Source organism: Apium graveolens, chromosome 8, assembly GCF_009905375.1.
Source record: "Apium graveolens cultivar Ventura chromosome 8, ASM990537v1, whole genome shotgun sequence".
NCBI classification, from domain to species: Eukaryota; Viridiplantae; Streptophyta; class Magnoliopsida; order Apiales; family Apiaceae; genus Apium; species Apium graveolens.
Genome location: NC_133654.1, coordinates 20,188,705 through 20,205,569, shown reverse-complemented (window position 1 = coordinate 20,205,569; position 16,865 = coordinate 20,188,705).

The following is a 16,865-nucleotide window of genomic DNA, read 5'->3' as shown; positions in this document are numbered from 1 at the left end:
ACTTGTAAACTTGGTGATATATAAACCAAGTTGCAGCTAGTAATTAGAGTGTGAATTTTCCAGAGCTATTTAGAAAAACATTGAGAGAAAATCATCTAGTTTGTACTAGGAAGCAGCTGTGATCAATTTCTTGAATCACAGATTTTCTGAAATAACACATCTCTGGTGGAACAACAAATCCACCAGAAAAGTTCTTAAGTCTTTTGTGTTCTTTTTATTTTTGTTTGAATATATATATCTGTCTGCACCAGCTCAAAGCAATTCATACACACTTGTTCATCAAAACACATAGCCTTTGAAACTGCTCAAAACTTGAAAAAGTTTTGAGATTTACATTCAACCCCCTTCTGTAAATCTCATTATTAGTTCCTTGGGAATAAGAATTGGTATCAGAGCAAGCTCTTAACTTACAAAGAGTTTAAAGATCTATTCTACTAACATCATGAGTAAGAAGGATATTGGTGTAAAGATTACAATCCTGGAAAGAGATAATTATCATCACTGGAAAGTGAAGATGCATCTACATCTTCTCTCTCAAGATGAAAGCTACATCAACTGCATTGAAAATGGTCCTTACATCCTGCACAAGGTGGCCACAGCTGCAACTGCCACATTTGCTATTGGACAGTCTATTCCCAAGCCAAAAGCAGAATGGACTGATGAAGATATTGAAGAGGTTCACAAGGACAAGAAAGCCATGAACATCTGGTTTAATGGTCTAGATCAAGATATGTTTGATAATTTCATTAACAGCCAAACTGCTAAGGAAATTTGGGATACTGTGCAACTTAGTGAAGGTACTGAACAAGTTGGAGAAAACAAAATGTAGCTTCTCATTCAGCAGTATGAATACTTTCACTTTGAAGAAGGAGAATCACTGAATAATACCTTCAATAGATTTCAGAAACTGTTGAATGGATTGAAGCTGTATGGCAGAGTGTACCAAGTCAAGGACTCCAACTTAAAATTTCTGAGGTCTTTACCAAAGGAATGGAAGCCTATGACTGTTTCACTAGGGAATTCTCAAGATTATAAGGACTTCACACTTGAAAGATTATATGGAATTTTGAAGACCTATGAACTTGAGATGGAGCAAGATGAGCTGTTGGAAAAGGGAAAGAGAAAAGGTTGATCAGTTGCACTTGTAGCTGACAATGAGAAGACTGAAGCCAGGAATGAAGAAAAGATAATACCAAGTCTCAAAATTGGCACAAGCAAATCATAATCAAGTAAGGGAAAAGAGCAAGTAGCTGAGGTTGAAGATAATTCCAGTCAAGATGACTCTGATGATGTTGATGAACATCTGGCTTTTCTGTCCAGGAGGTTTGCAAAGATGAAATTCAAGAAAAATGCTAAATTCTCTAAGTCAAACAAGAACATGGTGGACAAATCTAAGTTCAAATGTTATAACTGTGGCATAAGTGGACACTTTGCAAATGAGTGCAGAAAGCCAACCTCTGATAAGAAGAAATTTGAGCAGGTGGATTATAAAAAGAAATATTTCGATTTGCTTAAACAAAAGGAAAGAGCTTTTCTGACTCAGGATGACTGGGCAGCAGATGGAGTCATTGAAGATGATGATATGGAATATGTCAACCTAGCCCTGATGGCTAATTCTGATGAAAATGAAACTAGTTCATCAAGCAACCAGGTAATTACTACTAACCTCTCTCAGCTTTTTAAGATTGAATGCAATAAAGCTATAAATGATATGTCCAATGAATTATATCATTTGCGTGTTTCTCTTAAATCACTAGCTAAAGAAAACACAAGAATTGAAGAGAATAATTTGTTTTTAAGTGATAGGAATGCTGTGTTAGAGGGTAAGGTAATTGAGCTTAAAAAGATTAAAATTAAATGCTTAACTGTTGAGAATGAAATTGAAGAATCTGTTAAGAAAGTGGAAATTCTTTCTAAACAATTGGAACATGAACAAGATGTAATCAAGGCCTGGAAAACATCTAGGGATGTTAGTGCTCAGATTGTCAAGGTTCAGGGAATTGAATCACTCTGTGAGAATGCCTTGAAAAAAAAAGGAAGTAGAATTAATTGATTGATTATCAACGGATGTGGAATCAACGGATGATGAAAGTTATCCGTTGAAGAAAGAAAAGGAGCATCCGTTGAAGGCTCATCAATTAAAACAGGCAAATGATTCTAAAAAGAACAATTTGAAAAATCTCAATAAAAAGTTTGGTTCAACTTCCAAGAACTTTATCAAAGAAGAAGCTAGCACATCCAAAGATGCCAGTAAGGTGAATATAGGACACATGACTTTAGATCAGTTGAAAAATAGGCTTAAGATGGTTGAGGATAAAAAGGAAACTAAAAGAAAATCAAATTAAAATGGGAAGGTAGGGATTAACAAACACAACAATTACACACCTGATAAATATGCTCCTAGAAAAAGTTGTATGCATTGCAAAAGTGTTAATCATCTATCTGCTAACTGCAAGTCAGTTAAGAATGCTCCCATGCCTTTAACTCCTTCCATGCCTAGCATGTCTATGTCACCTCTGCATGCTATGCCTGTTATGTCTCAACAGAATCCTCATGCACATTTTACAAACATGCCATATGTTAATAATCCTTATTTTGCTGCATTCAGTATGCCTCAAATGCCATACAACATGCCTATGTGGAATAATATGTTTGCACAATCTATGCCTTATCAAATTCAACCAAATGTGCTAAATGATTCCGTGACTAACCCTACACTTCAACCAACTACATCTGAGACCAAGGTTGACCCAAAGTTACCTAAGTCAAAAGATGCAGGAGGTATGAAGTCTAGGAAAAAGACTAACAAGGCTGGACCCAAGGAAACTTGGGTACCAAAATCAACTTGATTGATTTTGTTATGTGCAGGGAAAAAGAAGGAATCTATGGTACTTGGACAGTGGTTGTTCAAGGCACATGACAAGAGATTTCACCCTGCTCACAGAGTTCAAGGAGAGAGCTGGCCCTAGCATAACCTTTGGAGATGATAGCAAAGGGTTCACTATGGGATATGGCTTGATTTCAAAAGAAAATGTCATCATTGATGAAGTTGCATTAGTTGATGGTCTCAAACACAATCTATTGAGCATCAGTCAACTATGTGACAGAGGGAATACTGTTTCCTTCAATTCTGAAGCCTGTGTTGTCACAAGTAAGAAGGACAACAAAGTGGTTCTAACTGGAGTTAGAAAAGGGAATGTGTACTTGGCTGACTTCAACTCTACAGATGCAGAATCAATTACTTGTCTTTTCAGCAAAGTAAGTCCAGATGAAAGTTGGCTATGGCACAAGAAGCTGTCTCATTTGAATTTCAAGACAATGAATGATCTAGTCAAAAAGGACTTAGTTAGAGGAATGCCTCTAGTGGAATTCTCAAGGGATGGACTGTGTGATGCCTGTCAGAAATGAAAGCAAAAGAGAGCATCATTCAGCAAGAAGCTTGAATCAACAATTGATGAACCATTACAACTGCTACACATGGATCTTTTTGGACCAGTCAATGTTTTGTCAATTTCAAGGAAAAAATATTGCCTAGTGATTGTTGATGATTTCTCAAAGTTTTCATGGACCTACTTTCTTGGATCAAAGGATGAAGCTAGTGAAATCATCATCAATCATATCAAGTAAGTCAACAATCATCCAGATTTCAAAGTAAGGAATATCAGGAGTGACAATGGAACTGAGTTCAGGAATTCTACCATGAGGTTATTCTGTGAAGAAAATGGGATCATGCATGAGTTCTCAGCTCCAAGGACTCCACAACAGAATGGTGTGGTGGAAAGGAAGAACAGATCACTAATTGAAGTTGCAAGAACTATGCTTGAAGAGTCAAAACTCCCATCATACTTTTGGGCTGAGGCTGTTAACTGTGCATGTTACACTCAAAATATTTCTCTAATCAATCAGGCAAAAGGCATGACTCCCTATCAATTGTTCAAGAGAAGAAAGCCAACTTTAATCTTTCTTCATGTCTTTGGTTGCAAATGCTACATTCTAAGGAATCAACCTGATCACAAAGGGAAGTTTGATGCAAAGGCTGATGAAGGAATATTTGTTGGTTATTCTGCTGGAAAATCATATAGGGTCTACAATCTGAGAACCAACATTGTCATGGAATCTGTGCATGTTATGTTTGATGATAAAAAGATTGATGGACTAACAGATGAGGGACATCATGAAGGACTCAAATTTGATAACATTGAGATATATTGTGATGATAGTGAAGATGAGAATGATGGAGAAGGCACCTCGAAAAGAATTCAAAATCTAGTCTTTGGATAATGCACAAAGTGCTACATCAGTTGAAAGTCACAATTCAGCATCCGTTGAAAGAAGTAATGCAGCATCCGTTGAAAGACAAAGTGCATCATCCGTTGAAGTACATAATGAAGCATCCGTTGATCATAGTCTGTCAACGGATAATCAATTCATTTCATCAGTTGATAGAACTCCCAGTTCCTTTCAAATGATCAGTAACTCAGGGGGAGTTTCAGCCAATCAACACTCTATCTCACATCATGACAATACTGAGGCAACCTCATCTAGAGCTAATCTACCACCTCAAAGGAAATGGACCAAGAATCGCCCTTTTGAATTGATCATTGGTGATGCAACATCTAAAGTGCAAACTAGAAGAGCTACACAAGATGAATGTCTATATAGTAGTTTTCTATCACAGGAGGAACCTAAGAGAGTGGAAGAAGCTCTATTGGATCCAGATTGGATTTTAGAAATGCAAGAGGAGCTAAACCAATTTGAGAGGAACAAGGTATGGAAGCTAGGTACCCAAGCCAAAGAACAAGAGTTCTATTGACACAAAATGGGTATTCAGGAACAAGATGGATGAAAATGGCATTGTCATAAGGAATAAAGCCAGATTGGTTGCCAAGGGCTATTCTCAACAAGAGGGAATAGATTTTGATGAGACATTTGCTCCAGTTGCAAGACTTGAAGCCATCAGAATCTTTCTAGCCTATGCAGCCCATGCCAATTTCAAAGTCTATCAAATGGATGTCAAGAGTGCATTTATGAATGGAGAATTGGAGGAAGAAGTTTATGTAAGCCAACCTCCAGGATTTGAAGATCCAAACTTTCCAGACTATGTGTATTATCTATTGAAAGCACTCTATGGACTAAAGCAAGCACCTAGAGCCTGATATGAGACTTTGTCAAAATTTCTCCTATATAATCACTTCACAAGAGGTACTGTTGACAAAACTCTTTTCTTTAGAAATGTTAATGGCTCTACAATACTTGTTCAAATCTATGTAGATGATATTATATTTGGTTCTACAGATGATAAGCTTTGTAAAAAGTTTGCTAAGTTAATGCAAAGTAAATATGAAATGAGCATGATGGGAGAGCTAACTTATTTTCTTGGTTTACAAGTTAAACAAGTTAGTGGTGGAATTTTCATTAGTCAAACTAAATATATTTATGATCTTTTAAAGAAGTTTGACTTAATGGATTGTTCATCTGCAAAAACTCCCATGGCCACTGTCACCAAGCTTGAATTAAACAAGGCTGAAAAGTCTGTGGATATTACAAGTTATAGAGGTATGGTTGGCTCACTTCTATATTCAACTGCTAGTAGACCTGATATAATATTTTCTACATGTCTCTGTGCTAGATTTCAAGCTGACCCTAAAGAATCTCACTTAGTGGCTATTAAAAGTATTTTCAGATATCTCAAAGGGACTCCAAATCTAGGAATTTGGTATCCTAGAGAGTCTGGTTTTGATCTAATTGGCTACTCAGATGCAGATTATGCAGGTTGCAAAATAGACAGGAAAAGTACAACTGGCACCTGTCAATTTCTAGGGAATAAGCTTGTGTCATGGTTCAGCAAGAAGCAAAATTTTGTTTCTACATCAACAGCTGAAGCTGAGTACATTACTGCTGGTAGTTGTTGTGCACAGATACTGTGGATGAGGAATCAACTATTTGACTATGGGATAACTGTTGAAAAAATTCCAATATTCTGTGACAACACAAGTGCCATTGCCATTACTGAAAATCTAGTACAGCACTCAAGAACCAAGCACATTGACATTAAGTACCACTTCATAAGGGAACATGTGATGAATGGTACAGTGGAACTTCATTTTGTTCCAAGTAAAAAGCAGATTACAGACATATTTACCAAGCCACTTGATGAATCAACATTCACAAGATTAGTAAGTGAGCTAGGTATGCTTAATTGTTCATAGATTCATGTCCTTATTATAATCTGTTTTAAAGCCTGAAATGAATTTGCTGCAAGAACAAAGTTGGCTTTTAGTAAAGATTATTCTATCAATGGATATTCCCTATCCGTTGAAAGCCAAAACTGTTCTATCAACGGATGTTCATTATCCCTTGAAAGAAAAATACATTTCTGGTAATTTTATCCTTCAACGGATAAATCTGTGTTAATCTTCAACGGATAACTATTTACCTCATCCGTTGAACTGTCAAATCAGTTGTTTTAAGTAAGTCACAACCGTTGATTCTTTTACTTAACCGTTGATACATATATTGTTGGGAACCACGGACTTAGGGTGTTACTACGTTTTACGATAAAGATTACGAAAAGAGGATTACCTTGTTAATGGTTGATTCCACGCTCTTCTATTATATTCCCAAATTCCCTTGAGCGAAGTGTGGCCTCCGTCTTCTCAAGTTATCCTCTCTTCTTGCTCCTTGGCGGCTACAATATGTTTTCACACAATCCCAAGCAAGAAGAGAATAAGAATATATATAGGCTACAATAGGGACCATGGATAATTAGGTTGGGCCTTCTAATTACATCTTGAGCCTAGCCCAATGTAATTAAATATTAATTCAATCCACTAAAGAATTAATATTTGCACTACCTTTCCTAATACCGTAATTTAATTAATTCGGTTCCAATATTATTTGCTTATTAAATTCCCCATGTTTAAAATATCATATGTCCATTAATTAAATAAATTATTGATAATTTATTTAATTAATATCTTTTATCCTTGATCATCCACTCAACCTTTATTTAATTATGCCAGAATAAATTCCACCTGCAGGGTTTCACATAATTAAATCTTTTTGAGCTTTCAAGGGGACATCATTAACCCGAATATTATCAGGACATGGATTCCTTCAATAAATAATATCCACCATGTATATAATTCCATCACCCAAAATATAATGATATAATTCAAAAGAATTATTTCATATATAAATCAAAGCATGTAAATAATATACACGTGTCAATTACTATTTCTGGATTAAGAACCTAAGCATTAATAATAACATAGAATCTTAGTTCTCCTTCTTAATCAGTATTAAGGGAACAATTCTAAATTTGATCCTGTTCAATATACACAAAGTATACTAGCATTATTTATTAGTCAATATAAACTAATCTAAATAATACTACAGCCATACCAGTGGATTGTCCAACACCACATGTGCTGTGAACCTTATTATATTATATAACCGTATTTAACAATCTAATATTCTGTATCCCATTTGATACTAGATTGTTCACAATATATAATATTAGACAACATGTAAACATTCAAATGATTCTCAAATAAACTGGCCAGAAATAAATGTACATACTTCAAATAAATATTTTCAGTATACACTAACAATCTCCCACTTATACTCAAAATATTCTATGTGTACATCAGTGTTTATTTAATCCACTATTACATAAAAATCTATGTGTCCATCCATCTGACTCCTATCGCTTCCACATGCTTGTCAAAAACCTTGGCTGGCAAGCTCTTTGTGAAAGGATCTGCCCGGTTGTCTTCTGATGATATATGGGCCACAACTATATCCCCTCGCTTTATGATTCCTCGTATGAGATGATACTTACGTTCAATATGTTTAGCTACTTTGTGGTCTCGCGGTTCCTTTGAATTTGCCACAGCACCAGTGTTATCACAATACACCGTCAAGCTCCTAGGCAAATTAGGTACCACATCTAAGTCCAAAAGGAAGTTCCTGAACCATACAGCCTCCTTGGTAGCCTCAGAGGCCGCCACGTACTCGGCCTCCATGGTGGAGTCTGCAATGCATTTCTGCTTTACACTCCTCCATATAACGGCTCCACCTCCCAAAGTAAAAACATATCCCGAGGTTGATTTCCTCTTATCCCTATCTGATTGGAAATCTGAATCAGTATATCCCAAAGGAAATAGATCTGAGGCCTTGTAAATTAACATATACTCCTTAGTCCTTCTCAGGTACTTGAGTATAGTTTTTACTGCATTCCAATGTTCCTGACCTGGGTTCGACTGATATCTACTAACCATGCCTACAGCAAAGCAGATGTCAGGCCTCGTACATAACATAGCATACATTAAGCTTCCACATGCTGAAGCATAAGGAACTGCTTTCATGCTCTCTATATCCTTAGGTGTCGAAGGACACTGCTTCTTAGATAGAGCAACTCCATGCTTAAAAGGTAAAAAACCTTTCTTGGAGTTCTGCATGTTAAAACGAGCTAATACTTCATCAATGTAGGGCTCTGGAGATAAAGCCAACATCCTTTTCTTGCGATCCCTTATAACTTTGATCCCAAGGATGTATGCCGCTTCACCTAAGTCCTTCATGTCAAATTGTTTGAACAACCATGCCTTTACTGATGACAACATCTCAACATTGTTTCCAATAAGTAAAATATCATCTACATATAGTACTAGAAAAACCACTGCATTACCTTCACTTCTCTTATACACGCACGATTCGCTTGGACTTTGATCAAATCCATATGACTGGACTGCCTGATCAAAATGAATATTCCAGTCTCTAGAAGCTTGTTTAAGTCCATAAATAGACCTCTTAAGCTTACATACCAGATGCTCTTGGCCTTCCTTAATGAATCCTTTTGGTTGCTGCATATAGATGGTTTCTTCAAGACTTCCATTAAGAAAAGCTGTCTTGACATCCATTTGCCAGATCTCATAATCGAGATGAGCTGCTATAGATAAAAGAATACGGATTGACTTAAGCATGACTACCGGTGAAAAGGTTTCCTCATAATCGATACCTTCTTTCTGAGTATACCCTTTCGCAACAAGTCTTGCTTTCCAGGCTTTCACCTTTTTATCTAATCCCCTCTTTTTCTTGTAGATCCACTTACATCCAATAGGTTTTATACCTTTGGGTGGTTCCACGAGCTCCCAGACCTGATTAGAATACATTGATTCTATCTCAGATTCCATCACCTTTTGCCAAAGATCTGCATCTTTGTCTTGTGCTGCCTCTTCGTATGTACGGGGATCATCATCATGTTCACCAGAGACCAAGTCTGAAGACTCTCCCAAAAACATGAATCTATCAGGATGGTGAACAACTCTCCCACTACGACGAGGCACTGGTGCGGTATTAGTGACAGGTTGTACATTATGTTGTGGTTGTTCTACTTGTACTACAGCTTCATGGGTATTATTTGTCCCTCCCACTAGTTCCTTTAAAACGACACTACTCATGGGTTTGTGATTCATTATATATTCCTCCTCTAAGAATCTTGCATTGGTGCTAACAATGACATCCCGATTCTTCGGACTATAAAATAAATATCCTTTCGTTCCCATGGGGTAGCCTACAAACAACATTACTTCTGTACGAGATTCTAACTTAGTCGTGTTCTTGTTCAGCACATGTGCTGGACAACCCCATATTCGAATATGTCTTAGACTCGGTTTATCCCCGGTCCACAATTCTAAGGGGGTTTTAGGAACCGACTTAGAAGGTACTAAGTTCAGAAGATAAGCTGTTGTCTCTAAGGCATGTCCCCAAAATGACTTGGGTAAATCCGAATAACTCATCATCGATCTAACACTCTCTAAAAGAGTCCAGTTCCTTCTCTCTGCTACACCGTTCTGCTGGGGTGTGCCTGGTGCAGTTAACTGGGATTCTATCCCATTTTTTGATAAATATTCCCCAAATTCTCCAAGCAAGTATTCGCCACCACGATCTGATCGTAGTGACTTGATACTTTTATTAAGTCGCTTCTCCGTTTTAGCTTTGTACTCTTTGAACTTATCAAAGCACTCAGACTTACGGCGCAATAAATAAACGTACCCATATCTAGAATAATCATCAATAAAAGTGACGAAATATTCATAACCACCTCTTGCTTGGATATTCATGGGTCCACATAAATCAGAGTGAACCAATTCTAATACTTGTTTGGCTCTATTCCCCTTTGCCTTGAAAGGCCTATTAGTCATTTTACCTTCCAAGCAGGATTCACAAACTGGAAATGGCTCCACTGCCAATGAGCTTAAAGGCCCGTCTACTACCAGTCTTTGAATCCTCCTCAAGTTAATATGACATAATCTCAAGTGCCAAAGATATGTTTGGTTCAAACTAGAAGGTTCCTTTCTTTTAGTAGAGTTAGAAGATGTGTTATTCAATTCCCTAAATTGCAGTTGCAGTGCAGGTTGACTAGGATTAATTATATACAAATTATCCTGCAATGTACCAGAACATATAATTCGTTTATTCATCATAATAGAAACATTATGATCCAAACAAACATTATAACCATCCAAAGCAAGTTTAGAAACCGAAATTAAATTCCTTCTAAAAGAAGGTACATAAAGACAATTGTTCAAAACCAAAATCCTATCAGAACCAAAAGATAAATGAATAACTCCTACTGCAACTACTGCTACTTTCGTAACATCTCCCATGAACACGTATATCTCACCATCTCTAAGCATTCTGGATAGTTGGAACCCCTGCATAGAATTACAAACATGATCAGTGGCTCCTGTATCTACACACCAAGTGCTCATAGATATAGCCGCTATAAATGTTTCTGTAACTAGAGAAAGAGACATACCAGTATTGTTTGTCTTCTTAGGAAGAGGACAATCCTGTTTCCAGTGACCTGACTGTTTGCATCTGAAGCACTTTCCCTTAGGCTTTTTCACACCACCCTGAACTCCCACTGCCTTCACAGCTTTCTGTGTCTGAGCCTTTTTCTTCTTCTTAATACCTTTCGGCTTAGAGGAAGAACCTTTCTCAGCCACATTCACTTGAACACTCTGCCGAAATAATCCTTCAGCTGCCTGAAGTTCTGTCAGCAGTTCCGCGAGACTATACTGCCTCTTGTTCATGTTGTAATTCAAGCAGAACTGCTCAAAACTCTTGGACAAGCTCATAAGGATAATGTCAATCTGGGTTTCCCCGTCAAGTTCAGCACCAAGGATCTCTATCTCATTCAGATGCGACATCATCTTGAGAACATGATCCCTTACAGGTGTGCCTTCAGCCATCTGAGTGTTCATTAAAGCCTTCATGGCTACTTGCCTAGCAGCCCTATTCTGATCTCCAAAAAGTTCCTTGAGATTAAAGAGCATATCCGAAGCAGTGGCCATAGATTGATGCTGATGCTGCAAAACACCCGACATTGCTGCCAGAATGTAACATCACGACATCTCATCAGCCTTAATCCACCGTTTATAATACTCTTTCTCATCTTCAGGAGCATCAACAACAGGCTGTTCAGGCTTGGGTTCATAAGTGCAAAACTTGTACTCCTCAGCAGTCAACACAATGTCCAAATTTCATTTCCATTCAATATAGTTAGGTCCGGTAAGTTTGTTATCCTTAAGTATGGTAAATAGTGGATTAAAGCCCATTTTATCCTGAGAATCATGCATAAAAACATCACATAAATAAGGGTGCATTAATTATTAAGATCTAAATTATTAAAATTTAATGCACTAACATCTAAACACCATAAGCTTCTGGTACGCCACGATGTGTGACATGTATACCACCTAATTTTGTTTAAATGTTACTTCAGTCCTATTACTAAACAATATGCCACGTTGGGGTGGACTATATTATTTTTCATAGCTAAGTGTATACCATCATCAAATCTTAAATTATTCGAAATCTATGGAACTTGGTACGCCACGATGGGTGGCGTGTATACCTTTCAATATTCGTAATTTTGCCTTGAATAGAATACTTCAATTCAATATTCATCAATGGTTTGATTTCCAGGTAGTGGAGGAGTCACATCGGTCTCGCTTAAAACCCACAGCCTTACAAGTTCGATGAACCCGTTTTTGACAAAATCGCCCCAAATCAGAAATAAAGAAAATCCGTATTTATTCCTTTCAAAATTTATTAATTTAAGAAGTTTGTTCTAGTAATTTCCATAACATTCTAGACACCATAAATTACATGCCACGATGGGTGACGTATATATAATTTATATTCGTCTTTATGTTAAATTATCTACAACCAATAATGGAGACCATGGGATTTAATTTCATATTAATTCCCTCTCCCACTTAGAATTTTTTTATTAAAATTGAGGAATTTTAAAATTAAATGGGGCCCTATGTTGTTATAATTATGTCTAATCATGCATTCAAAATACACACATAATTTTAGCAACATATAACATTTAATTAAAGCAATAAATAAATTTCATGTCCATGTCGTCCTAATTAAGTTAAACATGAAATTTTAAAAGAATTACACACATAATTAACGACACACATAATCAATAAATTAAAGCAATAATTAAAATTTAATGGAAAAAATTAAAATAAATTTTCCACTATTATGGCCCTTGAAAAAAAATCCAGCTCTTAAAAAAAAATCTGCCCCAAGCGCGCCCCGACGCCCCCAGCAGCCCCAGCAGCCCCAGCTGCCGCATCGGCCCCAGCAGCCCCAGCTGCCGCAGCGGCTGCAGCGCTCGCGCCTGTTGCTTTTCAGTGAGTTTTGTTTTGATTTTGTTCGATCCAAACATCAACAGCAGCCCCTTGTAATCGCACAGCGGAACAAAAAACTACCGGAATTGATTTCCGATCGCACATAACTATTACAAAATACCTGGAACAATTACAAAAAAAATAGATCTAATACAAAACTAATTTTGTAAAATCTATTCTAACACGATCAACCCTCGTGTAAATTACAACCACGATTAAACCACGTGGAAACCAAAAAAAAATTAACCACGATTAAACCACGTGGGATCCAAACACATAATTAAAATATACATGGGCATAATAGTGGATTAACAACCTGCATCAAAAACAATACAAGCAAAACACTATATACACGCATATATAATTACGACATGGATATTATATCATAAAACGTAGAACCCATTACCAGGCTCTTGATACCAATTGTTGGGAACCACGGACTTAGGGTGTTACTACGTTTTACGATAAAGATTACGAAAAGAGGATTACCTTGTTAATGGTTGATTCCACGCTCTTCTATTGTATTCCCAAATTCCCTTGAGCGAAGTGTGGCCTCCGTCTTCTCAAGTTATCCTCTCTTCTTGCTCCTTGGTGGCTACAATAGGTTTTCACACAATCCCAAGCAAGAAGAGAATAAGAATATATATATATGCTACAATAGGGACCATGGATAATTAGGTTGGGCCTTCTAATTACATCTTGAGCCTAGCCCAATATAATTAAATATTAATTCAATCCACTAAAGAATTAATATTTGCACTACCTTTCCTAATACCGTAATTTAATTAATTCGGTTCCAATATTATTTGCTTATTAAATTCCCCATGTTTAAAATATCATATGTCCATTAATTAAATAAATTATTGATAATTTATTTAATTAATATCTTTTATCCTTGATCATCCACTCAACCTTTATTTAATTATGCCAGAATAAATTCCACCTGCAGGGTTTCACATAATTAAATCTTTTTGAGCTTTCAAGGGGACATCATTAACCCGAATATTATCAGGACATGGATTCCTTCAATAAATAATATCCACCATGTATATAATTCCATCACTCAAAATATAATGATATAATACAAAAGAATTATTTCATATATAAATCAAAGCATGTAAATAATATACACGTGTCAATTACTATTTCCGGATTAAGAACCTAAGCATTAATAATAACATAGAATCTTAGTTCTCCTTCTTAATCAGTATTAAGGGAACAATTCTAAATTTGATCATGTTCAATATACACAAAGTATACTAGCATTATTTATTAGTCAATATAAACTAATCTAAATAATATTACAGCCATACTAGTGGATTGTCCAACACCACCTGTGTTGTGAACCTTATTATATTATATAACCGTATTTAACAATCTAATATTCTGTATCCCATTTGATACTAGATTGTTCACAATATATAATATTAGACAACATGTAAACATTCAAATGATTCTCAAATAAACTGGCCAGAAATAAATGTACATACTTCAAATAAATATTTTCAGTATACACTAACATATATATATATACACAGTTGTATGTATTTGTATTAAAGGTAGTTTTTAGAATACATACAATTTTCTTTATTCTCAAACGGCTGTAATTTACTTAAAAGTATTATTTAATCATTCTCCTTACGTATTAATTCGAGAAAGTATAAAAGCCTTTCAAATTCTTATTTTCACTTTACGCTTTCTTGCAATCTTTCAAAAGCTTTTACTCTCTTTCTCTCCCAAAACTCTGCAACCTCTACTCACTACAATGGCACCAATAGTAAAGATAATGTCCCAGTCTGGATTTGTCTATGAGAAGAACAATTTCGTAGCTTTGGTGGAAAAGAATGAAGCCCACTCAGATTATCACAAGATGATGGACTTCATCAAAAACTGCAAACTAAGCTATGCAATGCTGGAAGCCCCAACTATTTACTGTGAGGTAATTGAGGAGATTTGGACAACTGCAGAGTTCAATCCCACAGATATGACCATCACCTTCTCTCTCAAAGGTAAGGATTATTGTATTAACTGTGATGATATACAATCTTGTTTTAAGCTACCTGAGAACAATGCCATGACACCACACACTGATAATGATGTATCTGGTATGTTAGATTCCATAGGCTATTCTTTTGATTCTGCTAGTTTAGGGAGCATAAGAAGAAAAGGCCTTAGGAAAGAATGGAGTTTTCTTGGTGATGCCTTTATCAAGGTTTTCTCTGGGAAAATTAGTAATTTTGATGCCATAACTTCATCTCTTGTTAATATGCTCTATATACTAGTTTCTGATAGGTACTTTAAATTTAGCAACTATGCCATGCTAGAATTAGGTTCCAGGTTAGATAACAAAGCTAATAGACCTCATAACATCTACTATGCTAGATTCTTTATGTTATTGGCTAACCATATTGTTGAAGGATTGGTCATAACCAATGAGAGTAACAAACTCAAATGCTGGGCACAAGAGAAAAGGGTTCTTGTAGACCTTTTGAGAATTAACCTCAACAATCAGGTGTCATTGGTATATTTGCCAATAATGAATGTGTTGGATTTTTAAACGCAGCGGGGCATGGAAAAACACTTTTTACACACACAAAATCCAAATAAAAGCATATAAATCGTGAATAAAAATTCGAGGGATCGAATCTAACCTTTAAAAATAATTCGGAGACAACGATCAGAGATCCTTAGCAGTTGCTCCTCAAGTGTGAAGCACTCCACCGGTATCCACCAAGAAAACAACTTTTAGGAGGAGGAGGAGGTGGAGAGAATTTGGTTTTCTGAAACTTTTGGGTTTCTGGGGTTCGAATAAAATAGGGTTTATAATAGTGTATTTATAGGCAAAATTTTCAGCTGAAATTTTCCCATAAATAATATTATTATTATTATCCCATTTATTATTCTCATTAATAATTAAAACACCTTTTAATTATTAATCCTTTTTCTAAACACTTTAGAAATAATTCTCTCTCTTGATTTAATTTCCAAAAATTAAATCCTTAATTAATAATATTAAGAACTTTTCTTAATTAATTTATAATCAATTAAATCTCATTTAATCAATTATTAAATTTGCCAATTAATTATTTATTTCACAAATAAATAATTATTAGCCATTATTAATTAATTCCTCCACCATAAAATCATTTTCTTTTTATGGTGTGACCCTGTAGCTTCAATATTAAGCCGGTAGTAGAAATAAATAATAATAAAACTATTTTATCATTATTTATATAAATTCTCTAATTTATTAAATATGATTAATTAATTAATCACATTTATTCTACATCGTGAGTGATGCTTCTCAATATATCGCGACTATCCGGATAATATGAATTCACTGCTTAGAATACCAAGAACCTGTCAGTGAATAGTTACCGTACAATAAACTCCTTCTACCCTACAATGTCCCGATTAAATACAAGGCATGGATCTCGTGTCAAGCCTATCTAATTCAATCATTTGCTTACCATTTACTATGCGTAGTTCTATGCAAATTAGAAACTCCTTTCTAATTTCATTCACTCTGGCCAGAGATTCCTGAACTAGCATAAGTGGATCAGCCTTGAACATTCGCTTCCTTCACTGGAAGGGGTAGATCCTTTATTGATCATACACTATCTTCGTGTACAAATTCCTATACCCAGAAGAGCCCTAATAATTGTCCCTGGAGACTAAGAACTAAACCAAAGCATAGTTCAGTGTATACAAGATGACTATGATGACCTCAAGTCTAAGGATACTTGTACAACTATCACTATGTGAACAACTGCTGACACGTGAGTGAACTCCATCAGTTGTTCAGCTGTGCGAGTCATGTTCAGTGAACTTATTCCATAATAAGCACCTACATACTAGCTATAGTGTCACCACATAAATGTCTATGAGAACAGACATCCTTCATAACGAAGCAAGTATAGTATGTACCGATCTTTGCGGATTACTAATTACCAGTTAGTAATCCTATGATCAGGAACTATTTAAGTTTAGAGTTATCATCTTTTTAGGTCTCACTATTATGATCTCATCATAATCCATAAAAAGCTTTACTCTAAACTATGGTATATCTTATTTAAACACTTAAATAGATAGAGCCCGTAATAAAAACAAAACAAGTCTTTATTAATATCAATGAAATCAAAACAGATTACA